Here is a 27074-nt window from a genome sequence, read left to right as displayed (position 1 = left end):
TCAGTGCAAATGGCATCACACGGTGCACCAGAGGGCGCTGCATCTCGAGGTGTTTTTGTCTCCACTTAAGTAGATTTTGTACTCGAGCAGCAGGTTTCTCACCGCGAACGGTCTTAACCCCCCATGTTAGAGAAATCATGCCTTGTGCCCTCCTTGCGACCAACAATTCTGCTAGTGGACACCAAATCTCGCTCATCAACTTTCTGTTAGTGAGCTGCGTGCAAGTAAAAAACTCCACCATGCAGCGGTTGGCAAAATTTGTCCGGAACTCCTTGGCCAAAATTCTGCCAGCTCCGCTGGTGGAGCGGAATTTATCGCCCACCCCTAATTAACTGTTGGTGTTAACGTGATAATGCAGAGGTCCAGAGGGAAAAGAGAAGCAATCGGTCTTCAACGTAGAGTACTAATGTTGGCCAATCCCCCTAAGAACCGAGAGCAGCCCTCGCCGAAGGCCAACAGGCTCGTGCCAGGGCTGCGGCGGGTCTTCTGACGTTCCACCACGAGGGCACGTTGGAGTGCCCGACACGGCGTCCAGGCCTTACGGCACACCGTCTCAGAGCCATATGCAGCCATATGCCTGCTGCTGACCACGCCAACGTAGCTAGCGGAATGAAATGTGAATATTCTATTCTGGTTTAGGAGAAATGGAATGCATCGCCAAATTGACAAAAAAAAGCTTATTTCTGTAAAAACTTGCTGGCTGCGAGTGCCAAACACTACTGAACTTTGACTGTACAAAATTCAATAAAAGTTAGGTTACTTCATCCGTGGTTCTTATGAGGTCGCCACTCTGGGTGTAAAAATAATCCTGGAAAATATTTCTGCCTGTTACTAATTAGGTTTCAAAGAAAAATGCAGATGGGTGACGGGGAGCGAGCAAAAGGGCCTGTAGAAGAGGAGGCGGGGCACAGAAAATGCACATCTGCCTTTCAATGTTTTTAAGAGCCTGCGTGCACCTAAATGAAGATGGTGACCGAGAGCGACGCCCCCTATAGGTCCACCAGCCGGACTACAGCTTCCTGTGGTAAGCAGAGCAATGCATGGTGCTGTGACCTGTACAGCACTTCAAAACTAGACACTTTATGGGTTCCGCGTCACTTTCAAAGAAAGTGCCTGAAATTGGATACAACTCACGATCTTACAAGTGCCTGAACTGAGAGGCTTGCAAATTACCGTCACAGGCGGTCAGTCGTGCCCAAGAAATCTGGACATGTACACATACTAAGGCTGTCTTTGAAATGCTTGCGTTCCTGAAGAATTGTGTTCATGTGCACTCACTCGCCCCCCCCCCCCTCCCTTACTCCATGAGACATGCTCCGGTTCTTAGGATTCTGTATTTACCTCCCTGAGCCATGACGTGATGTGTGTGCAGTTGTGCCACGGTGCACCTTTTTCACCAAGTTCAGGCCCACAAGACGCGCTCGCGCCTCCTGGTTGGTAAGAGTATTTTATATTTCTCTTTAAAATTATTTTGCCTTCAAAAAACAGAGGCTTTCTCTCGAATAATGCTTCTCCTGTAGTTTCCTTACCAAACTGGATGGTGTCTGGACATTGGCTGCCGCATATGACGTCAGAGTAAAGAGGGCGTGCCCATCATCTACAGATTTAAGGGGTATAGCTATATGAAGAAGTGTGGGAAACATTAGCTCCTATTTAAGGGGCTGCGGAATTTCCGTTTTCCCCGAGGGGCAGAAACACCTGAACATAAAATAAAATGAATGCCAAGAATGTGAGGTTTGTGATACGCAGGCGCTGCTGAAATAGCCCCATTAAATCTTTTACCAGGCCCAGCACTTAGGGGCTAAATGAGGCCTGTGCGCCTTCGACACTTTGTAGAAGGCGGTGCTGGACTCGGGAAAGGCCCCGCCCCCATTAGTGATGGTTCTCAGGCAGCGCACATCTTGTGCCCAGGAGCACTGAAGTGTCCGGGCCAGGATCATATTTCCAATTCACTACCAGACGACTTGCTCGGTTCTTCCCGGTTTGTGAGGAGGGGAAAGTTGCTCCAGGAACAGTGCTTTAAATGGGCCAGTACTCTCTGGCACAGAGTACCTGCACTTTAATTTTTCCATTTCAAGCACTGTCCAGGAACCCCTTGGAGCAGAAACAAGTGCCCAACCTCGGCCAGCGACTGTTTTTTAGTCCAAGGCTGCAGTGCTATGGAGGGGGTTAGGCATTGCCAAGATGCGCCGGTCTGTGGTTCAGGTGTCAGCCTTTTTATCCAGTATTTTCGTTTTTTTGCTTTGTCCACACCTAGCAGGTAACGATTCACTTATTTTCCTTCTCTCCCAAGACAAGGCGCTATTTGCAACCCGACAACCTGCAGTAACATAACAGGAAGTGCCATTATCTCCCCATGAACCGGAAGTACAGCCACTGTATTTAACTATTGGAATATGAGACTGTTGCAGATCACTGAACGATAAGATAACTCACGAGCAGTTACTAAAGAACGCCTCAGATCAGCAGTGAGGTTAGTTAAATCACAGGCATTGCCAATGAAACAAGAGAGGGGTGACAGCTGGCAACCATGAACGCCATCCCAGAATCTGTGTCCCTTTTGTGCCAACAGATCATGGCCTTTCTATTTCCGTTCATTTAACAGATTGGCCATATATCCTGAAACCTACAACTTTTGTATAACTTCAGATCAGTTCAGCAAACTTTAGGTTAAGAGTCTTAGCATCTACCAGTTTTGAAAGGCGGGTCTTCCTGTCTACCAAGGCACAAGCACCAGAGGATTGTCAGTCATGCTTAAAGGCGGGACTTCCTGTCTGGCACGGAAAAGGCGCCCCATGAGTAAAAGCCACTTTTATCAGTGGGGCTTCCTGTCTACCAAAGCACTGGGGAGTTTCAGCCAAGCTAAACGGTCTAACTTCCTGTCTGGCAAGGCACGGGCACCAGATGTGTTTCAGCTACTTGTAACAGTGGGACTTCCGGTCTAAAAGGCACAGCCCCAGTTAAGTGTCAGCTAGACACACGTTTCATTTGATCTTGGTTTCCTCCTCGACGGAATAGTCAAGGGCGGCTCCATTTAGAAGGAACTCCAGGTTTTTGTCCCTCAGTTATTGCTATGATCCTAATGTTGGCGTGTCTGCACCCGGAGTTCACTTCTGATGTCATCACTGTGCGTCGCCTGGTTGAGACCTGTTTCGAAAACTCAAACTCTCGAAGTGAAGTGCTGCCTTTCCGGAACCCTGGCTGTTCTACCTAGAATGGCTGTCTCTCGGTACCTGGCCCACAGCCCAGTTCTTCGCTTAAGAAGGCCTATGTGAACTCAGTGCTACCCGGCCACTGAGATCAGGTATCAGCCAGCATCTTTCTCAATGCACCCTAACTTAGATTACCTTACAGTTTCCCTCCTCCTACCTTGTACATGATCACAGATAATCCTCCCTCCCTAGAACCACACTATACAGGGAATGTCTTGTTATTTGTCTGCTAGAGGTGCACAGTAGAAACCCTCATAGATGAACACACACATCTATCTCTTCAGCCTCAGCCCAGTATTCTCAACCAGCCAACTGTGGCTTCCCCTCATTTTGCTCAATATGTCTGTCGTACAGCCCCTCTTCTCGCTGTAAGATGTCCCCCATCAGTCGTCTGTCCAGCCAGCAGGGGTGGTTTTCCTAACTGCTTGTGTTCCTTCCCAAGCCACGCAACATTTACTTCAAGTGATGGATGTGCCCTCCACCGTCTTAATACGGATCCTGCATAATTTAGTAAAATGCTTTTTCCGAGCTTCATAAACGCGTGAGCACCAGGCAGGCACTTATTATCCACTGCAAGAAAGGCTCAGATCCTTAGGACACAGGAAAATGAGAAACAGATGCCTCCGACAGAACGTCCCAATGGCGGCGTCTTTCATCTGCCGCCGGCGCTGCGCGGGCCTCAGATGTCTGAAGGCAGAAGCGGGGACGCGAGACTTGGTGGCACTGCTCAAGGCAGGCACTTGCACAGCTGGCTCCAATCTCACCTGCTTCACCCTAGTGAATCATAATTTGACTTTATTTTGAGCCTTTTCCATCTCATTATCAGATATATGTTGTGTGGCATTTATTAAACATCTCAACCTCTGTCCTAGCAGTTGTTACACAAATGACTTCCAGCCCTGACTGTCATATACTTCAAGGAGGAAGGATAGGAGGTGTAATTTGATACAAATTCTGTTACATTTATTACTGCACATTCTCTAAGTTTCCCAGCTTTCTCCTAAAGTCTTTATCAAGGGAATAGCAGCAAAACAGTGTGACCTTAAAAAAAAAAAAATGTGTTGCGCGCAAATAAATGTATATAAATAGTGTACTCGGTTTTCCGATGGTTAGAGCAGTTTAACCTCTGAATGCATATTAAAATGTGGATGTGCACCCTGAATATCGATGGGACAGAATATTGAGGATACATGCATCTTCAGGGTACGTAGATGTGGAGACTGGAATAGTAGATCTATACTTCCCTGTATGAACTCATCATTCAGTATTTTGTTCCTTGCTATTATGCCCTTGATATTCTATTATGACAGTTTTCTGGGTGTCGGTATTCAGTAGTACAGTCTATAATGTGGGTTTAGGGAAGGGTTCCAGGTGCTTTGCCCACTTGCATTAAGTCGAAGGATTAACTTCTCTGTGACGGAGCTGGGATGACCTGCAATAAAACTGCGACGACAATCGCTGCCTAACACACAAATATGACCTCCCTCCTTGCTGCTAACCTTTCAGAGATCACCTCTGTCTGAGGAACCTCAAAAACACCTGGTAGGATATTCTGAATCTCAAAAACTCCCAGTTTCTCATCAGTGTCTCCGGTCAACAACCACAGACATCTTCATCTCTTCCATCAGAAGGACTTAAGTACGATTTGGAAGGGTTTGTCCACTTTCATCAGTCCCGACTGCCACGACTCGCCAGCTCTTTTCCATACTTGACTTCGAGGGTCTTCTCCAGCAGTTGACTTTGATTTTGCCTATTAATGTCCCATGTAAGAGAGGGGACACTTCACTCTTTGCAGAATCTGCAGTATTCTGCTGTGTGTACCTTCAGTGGCCATCTTCACAGTGTCTCTCTAAAGGGTTTGTGTCCCCTCTAAGTATTTGAAGATAGAAAAGGAGATTTAAAGAGTCAGGAGAGACATGCCACAAGATCCAGCCACCTAGACTTGAGTCCACCCTTCGCCTGGGTTTGTCCAGCACTCTAAATCCCCCCCGGTGTTGTGTTTTTACAGATCTGGCGCATTTGAACAGCACTCCTTTGTAAGTACATCACAGGAGTCTCTTGGTTGGTTTGTGGGTGGGGCTTAGTTTGTCTAGATGCCAGCACAGTGTAATATTAGACACACAGTACAAAATGCGCTGGACACCAAGTATTGTCGACAAGAACAGTGGAAAGTTGTCACATACATTTTCATCTTTTTCAAGAAAATCGAAAAAAGCACTTCGTTAAAAGTTAGTTAAAAATAATCTCATTAGACACAAAAAAAAATTGTAAATACCCAAAATATTATCCGTGGTATTAACTCAGTTGCAGCAAAGAGACAATGCCCCTGCAGCACTCTATGGAAATTAAAGTGCACCGAAACCAAGTCTAGTCGGGCTAGCCCCGGCTTGCGTTGGTTGTGGTATATGAAGGGGCCACAGGTACAACAACAAATACTCAGGCAATTTTTCAGGCCAGTTTCCGATGCATATGATAAATAATAATGAGGTAATATTGCATGGATTTGACCTCTCACCTTCTCTCTGAATGGCTGTGACAAACTTTTGGGTTTACCTCCACTGCTGGACTAGACTGGGGAGAGGGTGGATATTCAGCCACCTACAATAAAAAAGACATTCGTTCGTCAAGCACATTACTTGTGCAGCGGGTTAAAGGTCATCCTGAAAATTGCATGTGCACGGAATAGATTACAAAAAAGTAGTTTTTTTCCTTCAAATTTGAGAACATTGTCTATACTGTTCTGAGTGATCAGCAATATAAAGGAATTGGGTAAGACATGAAAGGTTGAAACCTGAATTGTACAGAAAGCTTGTGTTAATTCAGTCGAAGTGCCCCCCCCCCCATTAAACAAAAAAAAAAATCAGAAGGCTTACTGCTTCTGTAAGCAATGCTGAATGAAAAAAACTCACAAATCATATGTAGAAAGTGATCTACTGTAGCCAAGAAATAAAAAGTTGATGCCCCAAACCGACAGAAGAGCGCACTCATCACCACACATGAAGCACCGCAACAGCTTTATAAATGACCATAATTTCAATAGCAGAATAATAAACTCCGCCTGGACAATACTAGTATCAACATATGCGGTGTGTCCAGTTGGTACTGATGTAGTACTCAAGGTATTGGTGATATTGGAGCATTGAAAGACTAAGGGGCTTATTTATAGTTTGTCGGATGAGGTTACTCGCGCACAAACGTGCCGGATATCCCGTCCGCTGTAGCACATTCCCATTATATCCTAAGGGATACAATGTACATCCTAAGGCAATGGTTCCCAACCTTTGGTCCAGGGACACCTGGGGGTCCGCGAAGCCGCTGGGGGAGTCCGTGACTGCTTAGAAATTTTAATAATATTAAGAGATTAGTTCCCCAGCATTAAGTAATGACTCATTGGGGGATACCCCAATACTAATAATGATTCAGTGGGGGTCCTGGGTTTCCAGTACTGATAAAGTGGGGGTCCACTGGAGTAAAAAAGTTGGGAACCACTGTCCTAAGGGATAAAAGGGACGGGATATCCTTCACATTTGTGACAGAATCACCCATCCGCCCAAACTCTAAATCAGGCCCTCAGTTTCCATTGATGGATCGAAGTGGACAGCCTGAAGACGAGGGTGGAGGCAGCAGCACACGCATATCTTGCTGGCTCCATTTGAAATCTCAGTCCAAGAATTCCCCAGGTAAGCAGTGACGGTCCAAAACATTGCATATGTACATCAGGAGCTGTAAAAATGTCTCACTCTCCATGCGTCTCTGTACAGCACCAAGAACTCAGATGAAGCCGAACCAACTAACATCACAAATACAGCAGGCAATGTGCTTGTAAGAACTTAACAGTGCTGACCTGACATCTGTCAGCCATTGGACTTAGGAATCTCTCTAGTGAATGACCTTGTTGCATTTAGCTGTCGTACAAAGGGTAAAGTCTAGTTTGTGTTATGACATACCGTAACCTGGAATTAGCTGAAAATCAATGCTACACTATCAGAATTTTCATTACTTATGCCTCCTCCGCCATTCCCTTGAATCTAGGGTGAAAAACTCAACAATGGGCCTTACGATTCTTATGTTGGGGTAGGAAGATCAAAGAAGTGCATCAAATTTGGGATATAACCGATCTTCCCCAGTCTGGTAGTTTTATTGACTGCTTCATCAAGACTGATGGCGTCGGGTGCCACATCTTCTGATGCACTTGCTCTCCAGTTATACCTAGTGGGTTGAGTACCAGTCACAAAGTAATTCTGCTTGAAGACTACTGCTGGGTCCTTGCTTGCAGCAGTGTTTCTGTGCTGAATGGTCTTCAAGACAGAAACATCCTCAAGTGATTTGATGCAGCTGGATAAAACCTCCACAAGCAGCTGCTCATCAAACAAGAGATTAATTGAAATCGCTCTTTCCACACCTGGGGACACTGAAAATGGTCTCTGATTTTCACGGGCAAATCAAATATGACCAGTTGTGGGCATTCATTTATAGGTCTGGCAATAAGACAGCTGTAGCTAACTCACCAACCTCATGTTTAAACAAAAATCATAGTAAAACTATATACATAATGGACTTTGTCAACCCTATTTATCCATCGGTCGGTTCAAGTGTCATTTGCACTTTCCTTTCACCCACTGCATCATGGGCAATGAATCTGCTCTATTTAGGGTGAGTGAAGGCAGTTTTTCTGTTCCACGTGTGAACAGCTGACAAAAAGTAGTCTACGTCAGTTGCAGAGATGGTAGGTAGGCTAATCTCTGCTTCATTTAATGTTTTTTTAGTTCCTGAAATGGGTAATTCTTTACTTTTTTCAAACATATCCACACAACTTTTAGACCGCACTAGTTTTTTTTTTTTTTTTAAATATAACACTTTGAACTCTATGGTAAAAATTTGCAAAGAAAAAATAAATTTAAAAAGGCAAGGCTTGCCAAGCCCAGACCTGTTGGCCTTGTCAGTGATTATTTTAAATTATAAGTTCATAAACGCTGTCTTGGTGCTACTGTTGCTTCTAGTAGTTATTCTGTTTAGAACGTTTATCTTACAACATTTCCCCGTGGGTTGCAGAGGCTCTCGACGATGGAATCATTTCTGATGGCTATTGTGCCTTGAGCTATCTGAAATGATATTGGCTTGCTCTTGGCTCGAGTCAGTGTAACTTAATTTATAAGAAACACCTCCTTCAATAATAGGGAGATAACCTAATTCGGAGTAGGTTAGGAAAAACATCTGAAGCCTGTCCAATTGATAAACTAAGGTGCAGTGTGTCTCTTAGAACCATATATTCCCACAGCCTCCTATGGTGGATCCCTAAATTCCTTTGTTTCTGGTAGCCGAGTGCCCTGGCATAGCTGGGAGCATTATGTGCGTTCAATGGGAGGTGAGGCTTTTGTGACTGTTGGTCTTGCCTCCTTTTGTATCACTTTGCCTTGTCTCCTTTTTGTTCAGAATCTGCCCTTGAGAAGAGTTCACAGTGATGTGCCTCTGTGCAGGACGCCACTGGTATACATTGAGGAGGGCGAACGCAATGCATGTGTATGGTGTAGAACATGTGCGAAACAAAATACTACCAATCCTTTTATCATTACAAGTAAACATTGGGTGACTTTGCTAATCTTGCATGTTCTCTATGAAAAATAAACCAGTCCACAAATTCAGCTGTTTTTCTGAATGACATCTTGTACATTAATATTAAAGTGAAATATATGAATGTACTTGGGTTGTATGGCTTTGTAAACATAGGGTGCTGAGGTTCTTTGAAGCAGATTAAACAAAAAATGATAAATATTAACTTATTTATAAATATGTTCCAAAACTGACATTTCTTTGTATAAACATCATATAAATTAACAGTTAAATATTTTCGATCTGATAATATTTATTTTTTTAAGAGTTGGGATTTTTTATGTTTCTCAGTGGTTTAAAAATCTGCAATTGCTTGCTCTGACCTGATCACTAGTCAATCTGGGATTTCAACCCATTGCTAAACATGGAATAAGCACCTTATTGCAGTAACCGAAGATCACGTAATGATGCCGCATTCTGTAATACTTAAGATGTTGTGGATGAAACAAAGAGTTGTAATAGAAAAGCTATCTCGTCCTTAGTGTTTAGTACCCAACAGGAAGTAATAATGCAAAATAGGGATAGATTTTGAATAAAGTATATTAGGTGGAATCCAGAGGAATCGAGGTCAGATGAGCGGGCGCCCCATCTGAGCGCCCGGCTTCGTGCAGCTGTCTAATCTGCTCAGAGCACAAAAGCCAGACATCAGTCCTCATTGACCTGGATATTCAGTGAACAGAAAATAAACTAATGGCAAAGGATAGTTGAGCCTCAACCAGCGGAACACGAATCAGGGGGATGGAGACCACGTCAGCAGAGCCTCCGGCCCGAATTAAAAGGTCTCTGCCGCAAAGGCTGTGGGGGCCGACAAGGGAAAAAAAAACAGCGGCTGAATACGCCAGCCCAAGAATGTTTTTACATATGGCATTTTAAAGGCTTGACTTTGAAAAATTTAATTCAAGAAATTTAGCTATTGATTGACTTAATCTTACAGGGGGGGTTGCATCAAGAAAAGGTATCCAAAGTTACTGTACTAAAAAAATAAATTGTGTGTGGTGACGTATTCAATACCTTTTAAGCTTTTGGGGATATCAATCAGTCACACGATCAAACACAGTTAGCAATCCACCGCCCTTTAAGCGTATGATGGTATGATACCCGCATTTCCATGATGCTAACTATAATTTTACATCATCACCTGGACTACTGTGTATTCAGAAATGGGAAGGCACTCAATTGATGGTGTCTCTTGTGTATTAGTGTTTGGTTGTTGAAGATTCCATCGATGATGAGGGAAAAGCATGTGTAGTCACTTCTCTTCCAAGTTTGAAATATGGAAAAAGAGAATCCAACCCGTACAGTTTCCTTCTCTGGGGTTTCATTTTTAGTTCGAGCATAGCAGCACGCAAGCGATGCTTTTCTGATGTATTAAAATCTATGTGGGCTTTTAATCACGCCCACGGCATGCCCATCACTTTCACTCGTTAGTGGGCCTGCCTTTCAAAATTCCTTTGTTATCACTAGTAAATGCTTTACCCTCCTTTCGGCAGTTTTGTTACCACCTTGGCCACAGACCCTGTTACATGGATAATTGGATGATTGCCAATATGTTTGACTGTGAATGAGCTTCTTTTTCCTTTTGTGTGTCTCCTTCGCGCTCATGGTGGCCGCGGTGCTTTGTATCAGCTCGCTTATGTCAACTAATGTTTTACACTTGATTTTCAATTTATTTGGCAAGGAAAGTCCCAGTAGGAATTTAGAACGCTAATAGCTCTAACTCGAACAAACGCGAGACCCATAGCATTGCAAATACTTGTAAAATCTTTGTGGGTGCCACAGTAAATGGAGTGTTATCTGCTTGGTGCATTGGACCTTTTAATATGTTGTTTATTAAAATAAGGTTACCTTGCATGGTGTGCCGCGAATGGAGATAGAGACCAGGCCCCCTGGACGACCTTAAAGCGCACAAGCTTGAGCTACTGCTAGTTTACATTACTACGTAATTTTTCATACGTTTATACAGTGCACAGACCCTAAGTGCTTTGCATTTGGGAGCTTCCGTCGCTCGAAGATCCTCAAAGTGCATAGCGCTGAGAAGGACCCGAAAGCTCCTCATACCTTCATCCTTTACTAAAGAACTCCTGAATGCTAGGAGGATCCCACCTTTAGTTCTTGAGGACAGAGCTGCAGGATTTTGAGGCCTAGACTGATTCTTCAATTTGCTTTAATAAACATGGACAGTGATCGCTAAGATAGAGATGTGTAGATCTTATTTCATCCTTTGAGGACAAACACAATTGTGAAAAATAAATCTCTTACCTGCAAAACTAAACCAAAACGCCCTGTTCTTTCCCTGTCTTTCTCCCCATCCTGCAGCTGTGCCTTCTGTTTACGTCAAAGCAAAAAAGCAGATCTGCACCGAGACCTTGTCACCCAGCCTGGAAGGCCTTAATGACATCACAACAGTGGGTAACCAGTTTTTTTTAACAACTGCTGACCTCAGCAGACACCAAACAGAACGTTGACATTCTGTAGTATGTGAGGCAACCTTCAAAAGTCTGTGCTTTGTGAACTAAGTACCCCGAGACTGTTTGAGTAAAGTGAAAAAGAAACTTAGGTAAAAAACAAGTTGCTATAGCTAGTGACAAACATGAGAATGTAAAATTCTGTTGGGGTGCATCTTTAAGTTTGGCCCTCCAAACATGGGATCAAACGGTGCCTGGAATGAAATGACATAACTACTACATTAAAACTATGAGATCCTGTGTGGTTAGTCTGAGGTGGCCCATACCGGAGCTATCCATCCCTTCTGCAACTGCATCTTCGGCTTGTCTGTGCATTCACCAGTTTGATTAAGTACAAGCCGCCCAGTTGTTGTACCTCCCATAAATATACAATTGAATCCCTAAAATAAACACATATTAGAGACACAGTATAATTGATGCTGTTTTGTTCCTCATGAGGGTACAACTTTACCCAGATAAGTTTAACTTCAGGGCAGGAACACTGGAATTATGCGGCAGGAAAGGGCTAAATTATGTAGCAGGGTTGAGTAAGTTATACGGCTAAAAAAGTCAAATTATGCTGCACATTCTGTGATGCTATTACTTCATTTTTTTGTCATTTTTAAACTAGTTAACATTGTTTAGGCATTAGTTGCACCTCCTTGGTACCAGTTTAAATCCCAAATATAGCATTAAGCTACAGAAAGGTGACCAATATTTGAAAAGGGCCTTCCACATGTTATGGTGCTTTTGGTATCTTTTGAACTGTTTGAGCTACAAACACATTTTTTTGATATAATCTGTAGATTTTACAGAAGATGATGAATTATGTGGCAACTGCGGCAAATCTATAATTATGTGAAAAACGGTGTGGCCGGGAAAACACATAATTCCAGTGGCCCTGCTTCAGGGGAGTCCTGAGTGAACAAACGGGATCCTATCTTTTTCCTCTCACTAAGCTCTTCTCGGCTTACCTCTTGTTTCACATGAAACACACACTTAGGTTCGCAGTATTTACTTTTGGTAGCCACTTATATTAAATATTAACATAAAACATACATAAGATGTGTTGGTCTTAGTGCATGCACCCCCGGCTACGGATCGGTATAATTTTCTAAATCTGAGTCATAGGAAACCCTCAAATTCGTAAACAAGACATGTTTTCGCCCTCTGTGTTCTCTCTGTTTAGGATGCATGGTTGAGCTTCAGAGGCCTCAGCGCCTGAGGCCAGTGGATGGCATGTGTGAGCGTAGAAGTCACGCAATGTTCTCATCAGCCGGATATTATTATCTGCAGACGTCAGAAAAATCTGTGAATCCCTTTTGGCTTCACAATGTCTTTATATTTTATGGGGTGCATCCATTGTAAATGTGTGTGAAGCGGTGTGTAATCGGTACCCCACTCAAGGCTGCCTGCTGCCAAAGGGACTTTCTGGGGTGAAGGGGTGAGCCTGGTTCCACCTATTATCTTGAGTAAAAACTTGAGTTTCACAGCTGACTGTGACCTGCTACTATCTAGCAGCCTGTGAAACTCTTCCCCACACTGAAACATTGTAACAATGCAGTAATGGAACTGGCTTTGCCTGGTACTGTATAGCAGAATGTGAAACTGTGTTCCCCACATTGAAACATTGTAACAATGCAGCAATGGAACTGGCTTTGCCTGGTACTGTGTAACAGAATGTGAAACTGTGTTCCTCACACTGAAACATTGTAACAATTCAGTAATTGAACGGACTGTGACTGATGCTGTCTAGAAGGCTTAGAAACGGTGTTCCTCAAACTGAAACATTGTAGCAGTTCAGTAATGGAGCTGACTGTGACCTGGTACTGTCTAGCACAGTGGTTTCCAACCTTTTGACTTCCGTGGACCCCCAGTTTATCATTACTGGAACCTGGGGACCCCCATTATTAGAACCCAGGGACCCCCCTACTGAGTCATTACTGGAAGGTATGGACCCCGGCCTAAACATTGTCGATGATTTGAAACGCAAAACAATACACAAAAAACAACAGAAACAAGCATTCATTAAACACACACACAAATCATAACAGATGTTATTTAATTTGCAAACAAATATAAATAATTTAAAAAAAAGAATAGGAAGATGTTATTAGTATTTAATTTTCTAAGCAGCTGAGGACTCCATGAGGAGGCTTCGTGGACCCCCGGTGGTCCCGGACCAGAGGTTGGGAACTACAGGTCTAGCAGACTGCAAAACTATGTTCCTCCCACTGAAACATTGTAACTGTTCAGTAATAGAATTGACTGTGCTCTGGTACTGGACTGCAGACTTTGAAACTGTGTTCCTCAAACTGAAACATTGTATCAATTCAGTAATTGCCCCGCTTGTCCCTGGTATCATTGTAACAAATCAGTAATGGAAATGGAACTGCGAGGTTCCATTAGGAAAGAGGTGCTTCTCCATAGGCACCCTGCAGTGCCTATTCACTCGGTTGAACATTCTGTAAAATAAATGTATATTTTTGAATTGACAGCCCATGGCAACATTCCTTGTGTTCTGATAACGGTAGGTAGATTTTCTTTTTACTTCCTGTTTGACAACATCTGAATCTTTTTTGTGGAGCTGGTGTAACTCTGCCAAAAGCTTAGAACATATTACCGTGTGCCGGATTGCTTAGTATTTTGAAGACAATGTCCTGCCTGCACAACATGATGCATGCATGCCTCACTCAGATTTTAACATTGGATTTAAACTTCATGGAAATAGTGAAACAGAGTTGGCGTAATGTTCATTACAACCAGAGGGTGTTTTCTTTCATGTTGACCAGGGTTTTGAAATCCCCTAATTCATAGTTGTGATGCATTTTCATAATTAAAGAGGCACGTCACCCTGATGAATTAGATATTTTCCACCATTAAAAACGAAGAAGGAACAAACTTCCCAAGACCACAGCATGTTCGAAAGCAAGATGTGATGGGCGAGCCGGGTTCCCCTGCAGTTACACCATTTTTCCATATTAGCTCATTAATGAGGCAATGATCAGCTGTGTTAATGCTACTCGCTTGGTAAATGTTCTGTTCTTCTCGTTGGTGTCGACTGATGGGACCGTGAGACACATGACCAGGGTGTCGGGCCTTCCTTTACGTCAACATGTAGAATGTAGAACGAGCCTGAGACCAACCTGGAAAATATGACTACAGAGACACCCCAAATTCCATGGAAAGTGAGCACGACCATCGGTTTTCCAGAGATTGGTGGTTTATCAGGGAGAGTCCTAGTCTAAGGCTTCTGTGTTCTGAACTCGATCATTACTGTCGGGCAAAGCCAAACCAATTTTATGTGCCCCAAGCACGACAAACCAGGTTCACCCAGTGCATCGAGATTCATCAATCAAACTCATGACTACATCAACTAGACACATACTGGTAATGTGTGCTAATATATTTCAATCCAGTATACACTGTTAACCTGTGTTGAGCATTTTATCTCCTGACACATGTTTCAAAACCAAAGTGATTTCTCCTGACACAGGATTTAGATGAGACTTTTTTTGTCTGCTGGGCCCAGTTCCACACGCAGTGCAAGTGTCCGTGTGCCCCACTTCTAAGGTTCTCACCTAGCCCAGAGATGCATTTGTTGCTTCAGACAACCAATGTGTCTGCGCACCCAGGCTCATCTCCAAGTATGTTGTTACTGCATCTGCTCCCACCTATGGATGTGGTGTTATGTGCATTATTTAGTACCAGTTTCTAAAACGTCTTCGGAGTGAGTAACATTGGCTCAGCTCACTCGCCTACCGTAGGGCTGGGTGTCTTCACATGCTTGTCAGGGGTGTCCTTTGGCTCCTACTGTGGCCCTTGGATGAGCAGCTGCAAACCAAGCAATTGGGAGCAGATGATGCAAGCTGTATGTCAGGAGGATGCAAAGAGCTGGGATTCAGGTAAGGTCAGATGGGTAAGTGCAAGTAACTGGAGAGGGGGCTGAAAGGGAGGCAGGAGAGGAAACTGGACCTGTGAAGAGAGGGTCAGTGGGGACCGCCTGGAGATGCTGGGAGGTACCTGGAGGGAGAGCAACTTAAATTAGGGCACTGTACAACAGGATGCGGGTAACTGGAGGAGTATTGCCTTTCAGTGGAATGAGGGTGCATGAACATGTCTTAGGAGGACTGCCTTAACATATGGCAAGGTGGGAGGGTGTAGTGCTTTAATGTAGGCCATACAAGGGAACCCTACAAATACCAGAAGTTGACTGTTTATATGGAGTGACCGGTGGCAGGGGGAGAGTCACAGGAGGGAAGAACCTGAGAGTAGGTCAGAGGAGGACTTGATTGTAGTAACTGGATGTGCACGGTCTTAATGTATGGGTCTGCAGGATAAGGTGCAATTAAATGGAGGGATTTTAACTTATGGTGGCAGAAGGTTACTTTTATTGGCACAAGGAGAGTGCTGTAACTTAAGAGTGAAGGGGCAGCTGTACTGAAGCAAAGCCTGCCGGGTCTGAATACACTTATGCAAAGAGCCCTTGCTGAAAAAGCAAAGTACGAATTCTAAGCCCAGGTCTACGGAAGATTTTTGAGCAGTTTATATTGTTACCATACCCAGCGCTGTAGACAAAGCGTGCTCGTCTTTCGATGCCCGAGCCTCAGTTGCCCATCTCTACCATGGTATTAAAAGTCTGCGACCTGGGACTTTAAGCTTCAAAGGTGACGTTGCCCTTGATGCCAGATAGATCTAGAATTTGATGCACCTGGATGTATGACCATTAAGGATTTCCTTCTGTTAGAAGGGTGCACAGTGTTCGTTCGTGAGCTAACAACACAGCTGACGCCCAAGGGGAAAGCATCCCTACTTGGATGCTGAGCTGACCACCCTAACCCGCTGATGAATCTCGTTCTCCGGAGCCCAAACCCTCATTGTCCTTCCTTTGCAACTGGGCTGATTACGTTTTCAAACTGAGGCGGTGGTTCTCAACTCCAACAGGAGTCAGACCACTGAGAAGGAGACCTAAGTACTTATCCAGCAAAAACGTAGCTAAAGGCATCTGCACGCGTTACATATTGATGCAAAGCCACGGCTGCTGAATCAGGCAAATTACGCTGCTTCTACTTCCAGCACTGCGCTACACATGACCACAGTATTGGAGCATTTTATACCTTGACATATATATGCATGTACGTATGTAGGAGAGAAGAATAACTTGGGTGACTATATAGAACAGAACTCGAAAGTGAGTCATCCCTGGAGGCCCCTGGATGAGGTGGTCACACGCGGCCTGACAAGTGCACACCAAGCCTCTTCCTGAAGGTGGCGTGGAGGAGCGCAGATGGTGCAGAGATGTTTCTAATCGTGGTGGCGGCGTGCTGAAGCATCATCAAACCCCTATTGGAACAATGAGTCAGAACCCAATCTGCTGTCTTATTTTATGGTGGAGGCCTTTTCTTGGATGCATGAGATCTTCGGACAGTTGGGATTTAGTATGTTGGCTGCAGACTGTGCAGAATCCAGTCGGAGGCGTGGAGCGTGCTTCTTCTGCTCGGTTTAAATTCTTGAGCTAAACTGGCAAAGGCTTTCAACCAACCCTGGACCACATGCAAAGTGCGATTGAATTAAAAGAATTCAAGATAAAAAGACCATCATTTTCACAAACTGCGGAATGTGTGGACAGAGTGAATTTGATGGGTTAATATCACTGACTGTCCTGAGACGGTGTTTTCAAAGGGTGAGGCTTACTGCAGACAGAGCCCTTGTGTTCATCCAGGCGGCACCTGCATCACAACTGCTAACATCAAAGACGACGGTGCCTGTGTCGGGAGGCGAGGTGCCACGTGGGTGTTGTATGAATCCTTTGAACTGCAGACCTTACTGGATGGTCTCTTAACCGCCCTTTCGTATCTCACCTCAAAGATGGTAAATCTGATGTGCAGGGACTTGCCGAAGAAAGCCCTGGAGAATGCTTAAGTTGTTATGTACCCTTGACGGATAGAGTCCAAGGTCCTAATTGCCATAAAGACGCTCAGTGTAACAATCTTGCATTAGTGTAGTGGAAAACTTTATTTATGTATGTGATATTTGCTGTATATAGCATCGGTGAGGTGGGTGCAGGGGGTCCTGAAGAAACAAACTGAAATGAACTGATTTGAAAGGACAATCCCATGGGGACTGGTTCTGGGGTTTGATGAATGAAAGAGGACATGAACTGAAGATGTGGACGAGACAGTCAGAAGGTACAGAATTAAGAGGTGATGGACAGCAGGGATGGTGATTAATAGGTTATGAATAGAAAGGGAGATAAAGAGGCACGATAATTTGAGTGGTAGATGGATAGAAGAGGGAGAAAAGATGTGTTCAAGAAACATGAATACGGTAAATTGATGGGCGATAGAGTCATGGGGTGAATGGATAAAAGAGAAAAAAATATTTATATGAGGTAGATGAACAGAGGTGGATGAATAAAAATGTGAGAATGTGTCATGAGGTGAATGGATGCAATAGAAAGGAGAGAGCGATTAGTGGGAAGATGAATAGAAGAGAGTAACAAATTAGAGACGGATACATGAGGTAGACGAATACAAGACGATAACTGAATTAGAGACTGATTCATGAGATAGATGGATGGAAGAGATGAAAAAACATGAGATTGGTACATGAGATGAATTCACAGATAAATTGACAGAAGAAAAGACGGATTTGTGAAACAGACGACTACATGAGAGATTGATTGATGAGGTAAATGGATCCAGGAGATGAATAGATGGGATAATTATTCATGAGGTAGATGAATAGAAGAGATGAGCAGCTAACAGATTGGTTCGTGAAAACAGACAGAATAGATGGGAGAGTAAGTCATGAGGAAGATGGACAAAATAGATGGGAGATTGAGTCATGGGGTAGATGGACAGAATAGATGGGAGACGGATTCATGAAGTAGACGAACAGAAGAGATGGGAGATTGATTCATGAGGTAGATGGATAGAAGAGATGGATTCATGAGGTAGATAGACAGAAGAGATGGGAGACTGATCATGAGGTAGACGGACAGAAGAGATGGGAGACTGATTCATGAGGTCGATGGACAGAATAGATGGGAGGTTGATTCATGAGGTAAATGGCCAGAAGTTGAGATACACAGCAGGGGAGAAAAACTCAAAGGTAAAAGAGATACAGATTTATGAGACAGCAAGTGAGAGAAAAGATGACCAAGGAGGGAGCACTGATGGAAGAAAGCTGCCTGCCTTTCATGTTTGCAGGAGTCTATCCCGTAAAGGCACCTTGACTCCTCTGGTTGTTAGGTAGAGAAGGGAGATGGTCCCTGCACGTCACTGGAAGAAGGCTCCTCTACTCTGCCTCTGAGGTGCGGTGGCAGCCACCACGGAGAGTTTTAGAAACAGTCTGAGATTCCCCTTACTTTCCATATATCTTGCTGGATAATCCATCAGGAAATTTATTAAATCAATACTAACTGCTTACCGGTTTGACCCACGGTTTTTGTTACTTTTAACATATAATTCAGATTTGTCTCCTTATTATAAATGGTTATTATACATCACAAAGTATTTCTTCTCTGATATGAAGCCGTCATCTCTTTCTCCTTCACTAGCTTTACCAGCAGTGATGGCCTTTTTTTTTTTTCATCTTTCGCATGAAATAATTGTGTAGTAGAGTTTCTTGCCCCGTCCTGGCAAACAGTAAGCTCTATACGCATACGCAGTTGCATTTGTTGCAACTACCAATATACCACCATGTTTTAAAACCATAAAAGTACCAATAGTTTTGTTCTTGTTCATCAAAAACGTGCTGACGCAAGGCGGGTATGGTACAGCATTTATGTTAGTTTTCGAGTGTGTGATCCTAGTGAAATTGCTTTTGTAGCAGATTTTCTGTTGCTGTTCTATAAACGGTGAGCCTATACATCAAAGCTGTAGTGTTTAGTTACATATAGATGTCGGATCACACCAAGCACTTCAAGTGAGGTGCAAGCCTGGGCTTTAACTCTTGTGCATATCTGGGAGTGAACCGTGGCAAAGTTGCAGTGCGCCGACTAAAAACAAGTGACCTGTAAAGCAGCACGTTGCCGTCAAAGGACCAGCCCTGCTTACACAACAAACGCGCTGTCCTGATTCAAGCATGCGTCTTCACCTGCTCCACTGTAGGCCAAAGCGATCTCAAATCATAGAGGTTGGTGTTACCTACACAAATCAGATCCTTTAAAAATACCAATTTTATTTTCTTTAGTCTGCTTTTTGTATTGTGGCTGATTTTGAGGTTTTGTGTATTTTGTTGTAAATAAGAGACCCGGCTGCCCGGCGTAGAAAGGATTGGCAGAGAGCCTAGTGTTTGTCTTGGCTCTGCTGACGGTGCAAGCGCTAGTCATGAAACATCTTCTAGCGCCTTCAAGGAACCATCAAGTCCTTCAAATAATGAGGTGACCATGCTTTTGGGATTCCCAAAAATCATTGATTTTTTCCTTAAAAAACACTTTTTAAAAAGAAATCACCTGGTTGTTGCAGCGAATGCCTCCCACTGGGCCATCAACTACAAAGATGCAGGTTTACGAACCTGCGTATCTGGTATCTACAGACCATGGACTCTAAGAAGGATTTCAGCTGTAACTTTCCAAAAAGTTTTAGCCCCGCACTTTGGTTACTTATTTTTCTTATTCCCTATCTGGAAGGCCGGAGGAAAAATTTTTTTTTTGCTTGTTGATACATTGAGGCATGGGAATTTTTTTTTTTTTTTTAAATCCACACACACAATAAGGTATAGAGCGTGGTTTTAAAATAAAAGGTTGGTGTCCAACGGCATCTGTCGAATGTAGGAATTTTGCTCCTATGATGTCATGAGCGCACCGGGTAAGCCCCCCAACTTCGCGTCCATGCTGGTGATGGGCACTAGACTGAGAATGCCAAGGTTCTCCGTTGTTGTGTCCAGTAAAGGTGTTTCCACCACAGGTGCCGATGATAGGCCGATATTGTACGTCATTTCAATCATCAGTTTATGCTCAGATGTTCCCAGGCTACAGAATTACAAACGATTTAAATAGGGTAATTTCAGCATGTTACTGAAATGCAGCTGATATCTTTGAAAAATGCAGAGGGGTCGAGTGAGAACAGGTGAGCTCATGAAGAGACCCCGGACGCCCCAGTTAGGACTGGAAAATAAAGACTGACATACAAAAACAGGAAATACCTGTGATATATTAGTGCATAGGGTAACATATCAATGCATAGTGTTATATCCCAATACATGCCATGCATAGGGTGATATACAGTACCCACGGTCCCTGCAATAGCAAACAATGCACGCAGTCCATAAGGTGACATGCTAGGAGCCCGTAACGTAACATACAAACATGAGCAGCCCGTAAGGTAACATACCAATACATGCAAGCTACAGGGCAACACACCATGCAATGCAATCCATGATATGACATGCTAGGATGTACACCCCTGCCTCCTCGGATATACCCTCTCCTCTCCTCTCCTCTCCCTCTCTAACACAGGGCCCCCCACACATCGCACCTTACACCCCTCCCCATGCAAAAATGTTTAACCTCTATAGCACACGTGTACCAAACTTTAAAAGTTTCATTCACGATTCAGACGTCTCATCACACCCAAGCAGACCAATAAATCTCTCCCACAAAGGCCTCCTGGCCACATCGCCTTGCCAAGACTTAATGTCACACGGTACCACAACAAACAACAGCATACCAGCTCGACAATTTCTACTCTGTGCACAGACAGTTCCCTCGAGGTAGAAAGGACAGTTTTGATAGAGCAAAGCTGGTTCCACCTGGAAAGTCAAATTCAGAAGGGAACTAACATTTTAAAAGACATCTTCTAAGATCTCTGATACCACCGAGGTATTGATGAGGGAGATTCAGCCAAGACCCAGGATTGATGTGGTGGGAGGTGGAAAGACCCACATTGCAGGCGTAGTTGCCACTTCTGAGCCAGTGAAGGCCACCCCGTATTCCACCACGATGAAAGATGCGTATACTCAACTACACACAAAATTCACTTGAGTACTATGGAAGAACCTGAAAACACTGAGGTTTGCACCACACACTACAAAAAAGCAACTGTATGCTAAATATGCAGTTTGTATGGAGACTTGCCAGGAAATATATTCAATAAGCAAAGTATGACACATGAATTCCATAGCACAATACATCTGTGTATTTGTTGAATAGGATGAGAAACTAGGTCTTAGATTATTTTTTAGAGCACTATGAGGGCGTTCCATAAATTGATTTGGAAGGACTAGGGTGAACACACGTCCCGGATTTGCCAGGACAGTCCCTGTTTTTCACCAGCAGTCCTGGCTGATTTCGGGAAATTTAGCTCATGTCCTGGTTTTTAGTGAGGGGCGCCTGAAAATTGTAGAAGGTGATTTTTTTGTTTGTTTTCCAAAGCAGAGATAGTTAGCAGGTGTTATCAGAAAGCAATTTAATTAACAGGCATGATACTGGCTTTAAAAATCGCATTTTATTTTCTGTAATTCTATGCCCGTGAGCGCTGTCATTCTGTGCACTCGGTTGAAGTAAAACTGTAGTCCTTTTTCTATTTTTGTGAAATGTTCTGGTTTTTGGCCTTGCAATTCTGGACACCGTAAAAGGACGCAAGTGATTACATAGGATAATGAAGACACTGATTGAAAAGGTTAATAGGTGGATTTGGATATATATCATTATATAGGATAACAATGGCATACCCCCCTAGCGTGACAGACGGGAACATAAATGATTGAATAGGCTAACATGAGGGCATTTATTGCATAGGGTGGCACACTGAGACATAGATTACATAGGGCAATGAGTGGTTATCCAATAGTGCAACTGGCTAGTACATAAATGATTATATAGGACGATATGAGGGCCATATAACACACACTTCAATTACATTATGACATAGTGCAATGACAGTGTTTATTTGTTGGGATGACAGACTAGAACATCATTCACCAAACTGTGGGTCGCAAACCACTGGCAGGTTGTGAGGTGAATTAAAGCAATAGATAAGGATGCTTTTAAATTTTGACTTTATCTTGACACATTCTCTGCTCTTCAAAGACAGAGGTCAAATGTCAGTCTTCATCTCCTCACAGACTGCTGCTTATGTTTTTAACACGGGGATTGGAGTTTACAAACTCCCCTTATTTTGCAGTCACATGAAGAAAAGTTAAAGGAATTATGCGATGATGTTGATGGGGTCCAGGGAATGTGAAATGAAAGGCTATAGGATGTCATTTTTGTACCATAGAACAAAATGTGGATACCTGTAAATGAACTGTACACATTCAACAGCTAGGAAAGCAAAAACTAGGCAGATCGTTTTGTGAGTCTGAAGTGCCATGGAAAAAAGATTTTAATAGGATGAAACCAAATGGGCACTTCACTTGGTGATGCACAAATGATAAATATTCACTGAAACCCAAATTCCACACATTATCCTTTGGGTGCAGTATAGTTTAATCAGTAAAACTGTATGTCAATGCAAATTTAGGATCATTTGCATGAAAAAATGTACAGCCTATAAATTACAGTGCGCTACGATGCTTTAGTTACAATAAAAAAAAATGCCCGCCTTATGTGCATGAAAGCCAGCTGGGTTGCGAAAGTTTGTCATTCTAAAAACTGGGTTCTGTTTTTTAAAAGTTTGGAAAGCACCTGGATTGGAACTTACCACAGTACAAAGGGGAAAAATGAGGGAATTCCTTCCATTTAGCAACACACTAGAAATTACATTAATAAATAGGGCACTAAGAGCGATTATGTCTTCGACTGACAGACTAGTGCATACATTAGTACAGTCCACAATAGAAGAGCATTTATTACATAGAGCACAATAGGTCATTATTACATAGGACAAGAGAGCAGACACACATTATTACACTGGGCAGTATCAGGCCTTTATTCTACAGCGTGACTCCCTCGGACGTCCATTTATTTCTCTGATGAATAGAAGGTCATTCATTCCTGCGAGGACATACCAGGACATTCATTCCTTCCAACGATATTAGACCACAGAAAGAAACTCCCCAGTAAAAGAGGCTGGTAAAAATACTTTCAGCGGATGCTTTGGTGAGCACGTGACGACAGCTAAGAGGGACTTCACAGGCCCCTGCTGCCACTGACTGCTGCAGTTCACAAGTTTGTGAAGGTTAACATTCCTGCCCAGATCCGAACCCCTTCATTGTGAAACCGGCGGTTCACCCTCTCTCGCCCCTTCCTTGGAGGGACACATGCAGCTCGCAGAAGTGTTTGTCAATCAGCCTTTAAAATGTGCCAAAACAGCAGCTCTCCGAGCTGTGCGCCCGGTGCAGAAATTAATACTGGGCATTCCAAGGGCCGCCCTTCCAACTTCCAGAGCGCATTCCACGGAGGCCTTCCCGCTGGACTACGGAAAGCCCAACCGGGTGGGGTATGTGGAGGGAGGGGAGGGCTGAAAATAACTGTGTAAGTGGCTGAAAGGCGAAGTCTACTGTGAGTGCTAGCGACTTCGGCTGCAGAACTCAGAGCAGCCAGGAGAGTGCACATTGCAGGTGTAGCAGAGGGCACTGGACACTGGGTGGTCACTGATTCTTCCCCAGCCCTGTAGGCCTAACAGAGGCACCAGCCGGGAACACGCACCCAATCCCCGGGCTGCCTTTAGGACAGTACAATTGCAGACTGACACTCAGCATTGGGCCCGTTGTGTGCCCTAGTGCCGGCCTCTCCTGTTGCCATTTTATCTCTAAAAGGTATTGTTCGGCAGATTTTCAGCGCTGATTGACAGCTCGCCCTGCCAATCACGGCTTGAGTTCTTACAGCGCAAACCGAAGCACGTGCTGCTTGAAATCACGCAGGCCTGTGGAAGGGACAAGTTCGATTTGTAAAATGTGTGGGTTAATGTATAATCCGTCCCATGTGTGCAATGTCGGCGCAATAGAAATACGTGGAAAGCGGGTCCTTCGAGGCTGCAAACGCGCGGCTGATGTACACTCATGGGGGAGAAGAGAAGGGGTACTTTCTACCTTTTAAAAGATACCTACCCCCCCCCCCCACTCCTCCCCCGTGTCGTTTCCACGTGGAGTGAATGTAGTTTTAATTATTGTCAACCGTGCGTAACCACACAGCCAAGATATTGCCTTTGAGGTTTGCTCCAGAGCAGAGAAGTGAAAAGCTGCGGCCCGCGCCGGCATGCAGGTGAAAAGGGGGGCCACCCCCCGGCATGCAGGTGAAAGGGGGGCCACCCCCACTCCAGGTTGTCCAGAGGGACAAGGGAATGAGCCTCCCACGGTGCCTAGCCTGGTCCGAAGACAAAAGGCCCGGCCTTTATACCAGGAACCGAGCTGTAACCCGCGCGTACCTTTGTGCGGGGCCCTGCGCTGCGCCATCGGCCCGAGCAGGAAGCCCCCGCCTGGACCACACCGTTTTATGTACTGTGACAATCAGCTTTTACAGCAGCAGCGAGCTGGTTAAAATGCACTGGCGGCTCTTAACAAGGCCGGGCCGTGTCTCCTTGCTGCTGGAGGCCGGCCCGAGAGGAGGACATCAAAAGCTGTAATTTCCTGTCCAGTGCGCACAGCTTTGCGCGCCATCCCTGCGCGTGACACGTCCTGTTGCCCCAGGACTCGTCGTCTGGTTTCTATTCAAATGCAGGGAGTGTCATCGAATGGGTGCACCGCCGGGACAGGGGCACCCGGGTCTGCCCCATGCCCAACCAAGGGGGCAGGACACGGGTCACAGCTGCAGCTTTCTGCAGGTCTGGGGACACTACCCAGGTCTCTAAGACAAGTCAAAACTGCTGCATGTCTAGTCACTGTCCAGATCTCACCGAGTCACAACTGCTGCAGGACTGGGACCACTGCCCAGATCTCACCAACCGGTCACAACTGCTGCATGTCTGGTCACTGTCCTGATCTCACCGGGCCACAACTGCTCTAGGTCTTTAAACACTGACCAGATCTCACCAACCGGTCACAACTACTGCATGTCTAGTCACTGTCCAGATCTCACCGAGTCACAACTGCTGTCCAGATCTCACCAACCAGTCACAACTGCTGCATGTCTGGTCACTGTCCAGATCTCACCGAGTCACAACTGCTGTCCAGATCTCACCAACCAGTCACAACTGCTGCATGTCTGGTCAATGTCCAGATCTCACTGGGCCACGATTCCTGCAGCACTGGGACCACTGTCCAGATCTCACCGACCAGCCACAACTACTGCATGTCTGGTCACTGTCCAGATATCACCGAGCCACGATTCCTGCAGGACTGGGACCACTGCCCAGGTCTCAAAGACCAGTAAAAACTGCTGCATGTCTGGTCACTGTCTAGATCTCACCGGGCCACGATTCCTGCAGCACTGGGACCCCTGTCCAACCAATCATATCCACGGATTTCTTTAAATCTCAGCAAGTCACAACTGTTGCTGTCCAAGTCTTAGGACGTCACAAGTACTGCATGTCTGTGACTACTGTCCAATTGTCCAAATCTCACCAAGTCACATCAGCTGCATGTCTTTAACCACTATCTAAATCTCACCATGTCACATCCGCTGCATGTCTTTAAGCATTTCCCACATCTCAAGTCACATCTGATGCATGTCTTTAACCATTGTCCAAATCTCACCAAGCCACATCAGCTTCATGTCTTTAACCAAAGTCCAAATCTCACTGTCACATCAGGTGCATGTCTCTAATCACTGTCCAAATCTCACCAAGTCACATTACCTGCATGTCTGTAGCCACTGTCCAAATCTCACTGTCACATCAGATACATGTCTTTAACCATTGTCCAAATCTCACCAAGACACACCTGATGCATGTCTTTTACCATTGTCCAAATCTCACCAAGTCACATCCACTGCATGTCTTTAACCGCTGTCCAAATCTCACCAAGTCACATCCACTGCATGTCTGTAACTATTGTCCAAATCTCACCAAGTCACATCCTCTGCATGTCTTTAACCATTGTCCAGATCTCACAGTCACATCCGATGCATGTCTGTAACCACTGTCCAAATCTCACCAAGTCACATCCGATGCATGTCTTTAACCATTGTCCAAATCTCACCAAGTCACATCCGATGCATGTCTGTAACCACTGTCCAAATCTCACCAAGTCACACCTGCTGCATGTCTTTAACCAAAGTCCAGATCTCACAGTCACATCCGATGCATGTCTGTAACCATTGTCCAAATCTCACCAAGACACATCCGATGCATGTCTTTAACCATTGTCCAGATCTCACCAAGTCACACCTGCTGCATGTCTTTAACCATTGTCCAGATCTCACAGTCAGATCCGATGCATGTCTGTAACCACTGTCCAAATCTCACCAAGTCACATCCGATGCATGTCTTTAACCATTGTCCAAATCTCACCAAGTCACATCCGATGCATGTCTGTAACCATTGTCCAAATCTCACCAAGTCACACCTGCTGCATGTCTTTAACCAAAGTCCAGATCTCACAGTCACATCCGCTGCATGTCTTTAACTATTGTCCAAATCTCACCAAGTCACATCCGATGCATGTCTGTAACCATTGTCCAAATCTCACCAAGTCACATCCGATGCATGTCTGTAACCATTGTCCAAATCTCACCAAGTCACACCTGCTGCATGTCTTTAACCAAAGTCCAAATCTCACAGTCACATCCGATGCATGTCTGTAACCATTGTCCAAATCTCACCAAGTCACATCCGCTGCATGTCTTTAACCATTGTCCAAATCTCACCAAGTCACATCCGATGCATGTCTGTAACCATTGTCCAAATCTCACCAAGTCACATCCAATGCATGTCTTTAACCATTGTCCAAATCTCACCAAGTCACATCCGATGCATGTCTTTAA

The 27074-nt window shown here is 44.5% G+C and overlaps 1 protein-coding gene and 1 long non-coding RNA gene across 5 annotated transcripts in view; one reads left to right on the top strand and one right to left on the bottom strand.

Moving 5' to 3' along the window:
• NR6A1 (nuclear receptor subfamily 6 group A member 1) overlaps positions 1 to 27074 on the top strand; it is a 685712-nt gene that overhangs the window by 189194 nt on the left and 469444 nt on the right. The window lies entirely within an intron of this gene.
• Positions 1 to 27074, bottom strand: part of LOC138301348 (uncharacterized) — a 52002-nt gene that overhangs the window by 20893 nt on the left and 4035 nt on the right. The window contains exon 2 of the long non-coding RNA XR_011205092.1: positions 5728 to 5810. This is a non-coding gene — a long non-coding RNA (uncharacterized lncRNA). The remainder of the gene's footprint in view (positions 1 to 5727; positions 5811 to 27074) is intronic.

This window comes from Pleurodeles waltl, chromosome 6 (assembly GCF_031143425.1).
Source record: "Pleurodeles waltl isolate 20211129_DDA chromosome 6, aPleWal1.hap1.20221129, whole genome shotgun sequence".
Lineage (NCBI taxonomy): Eukaryota > Metazoa > Chordata > Amphibia > Caudata > Salamandridae > Pleurodeles > Pleurodeles waltl.
This window is presented reverse-complemented; position numbering and strand designations above follow the sequence as displayed.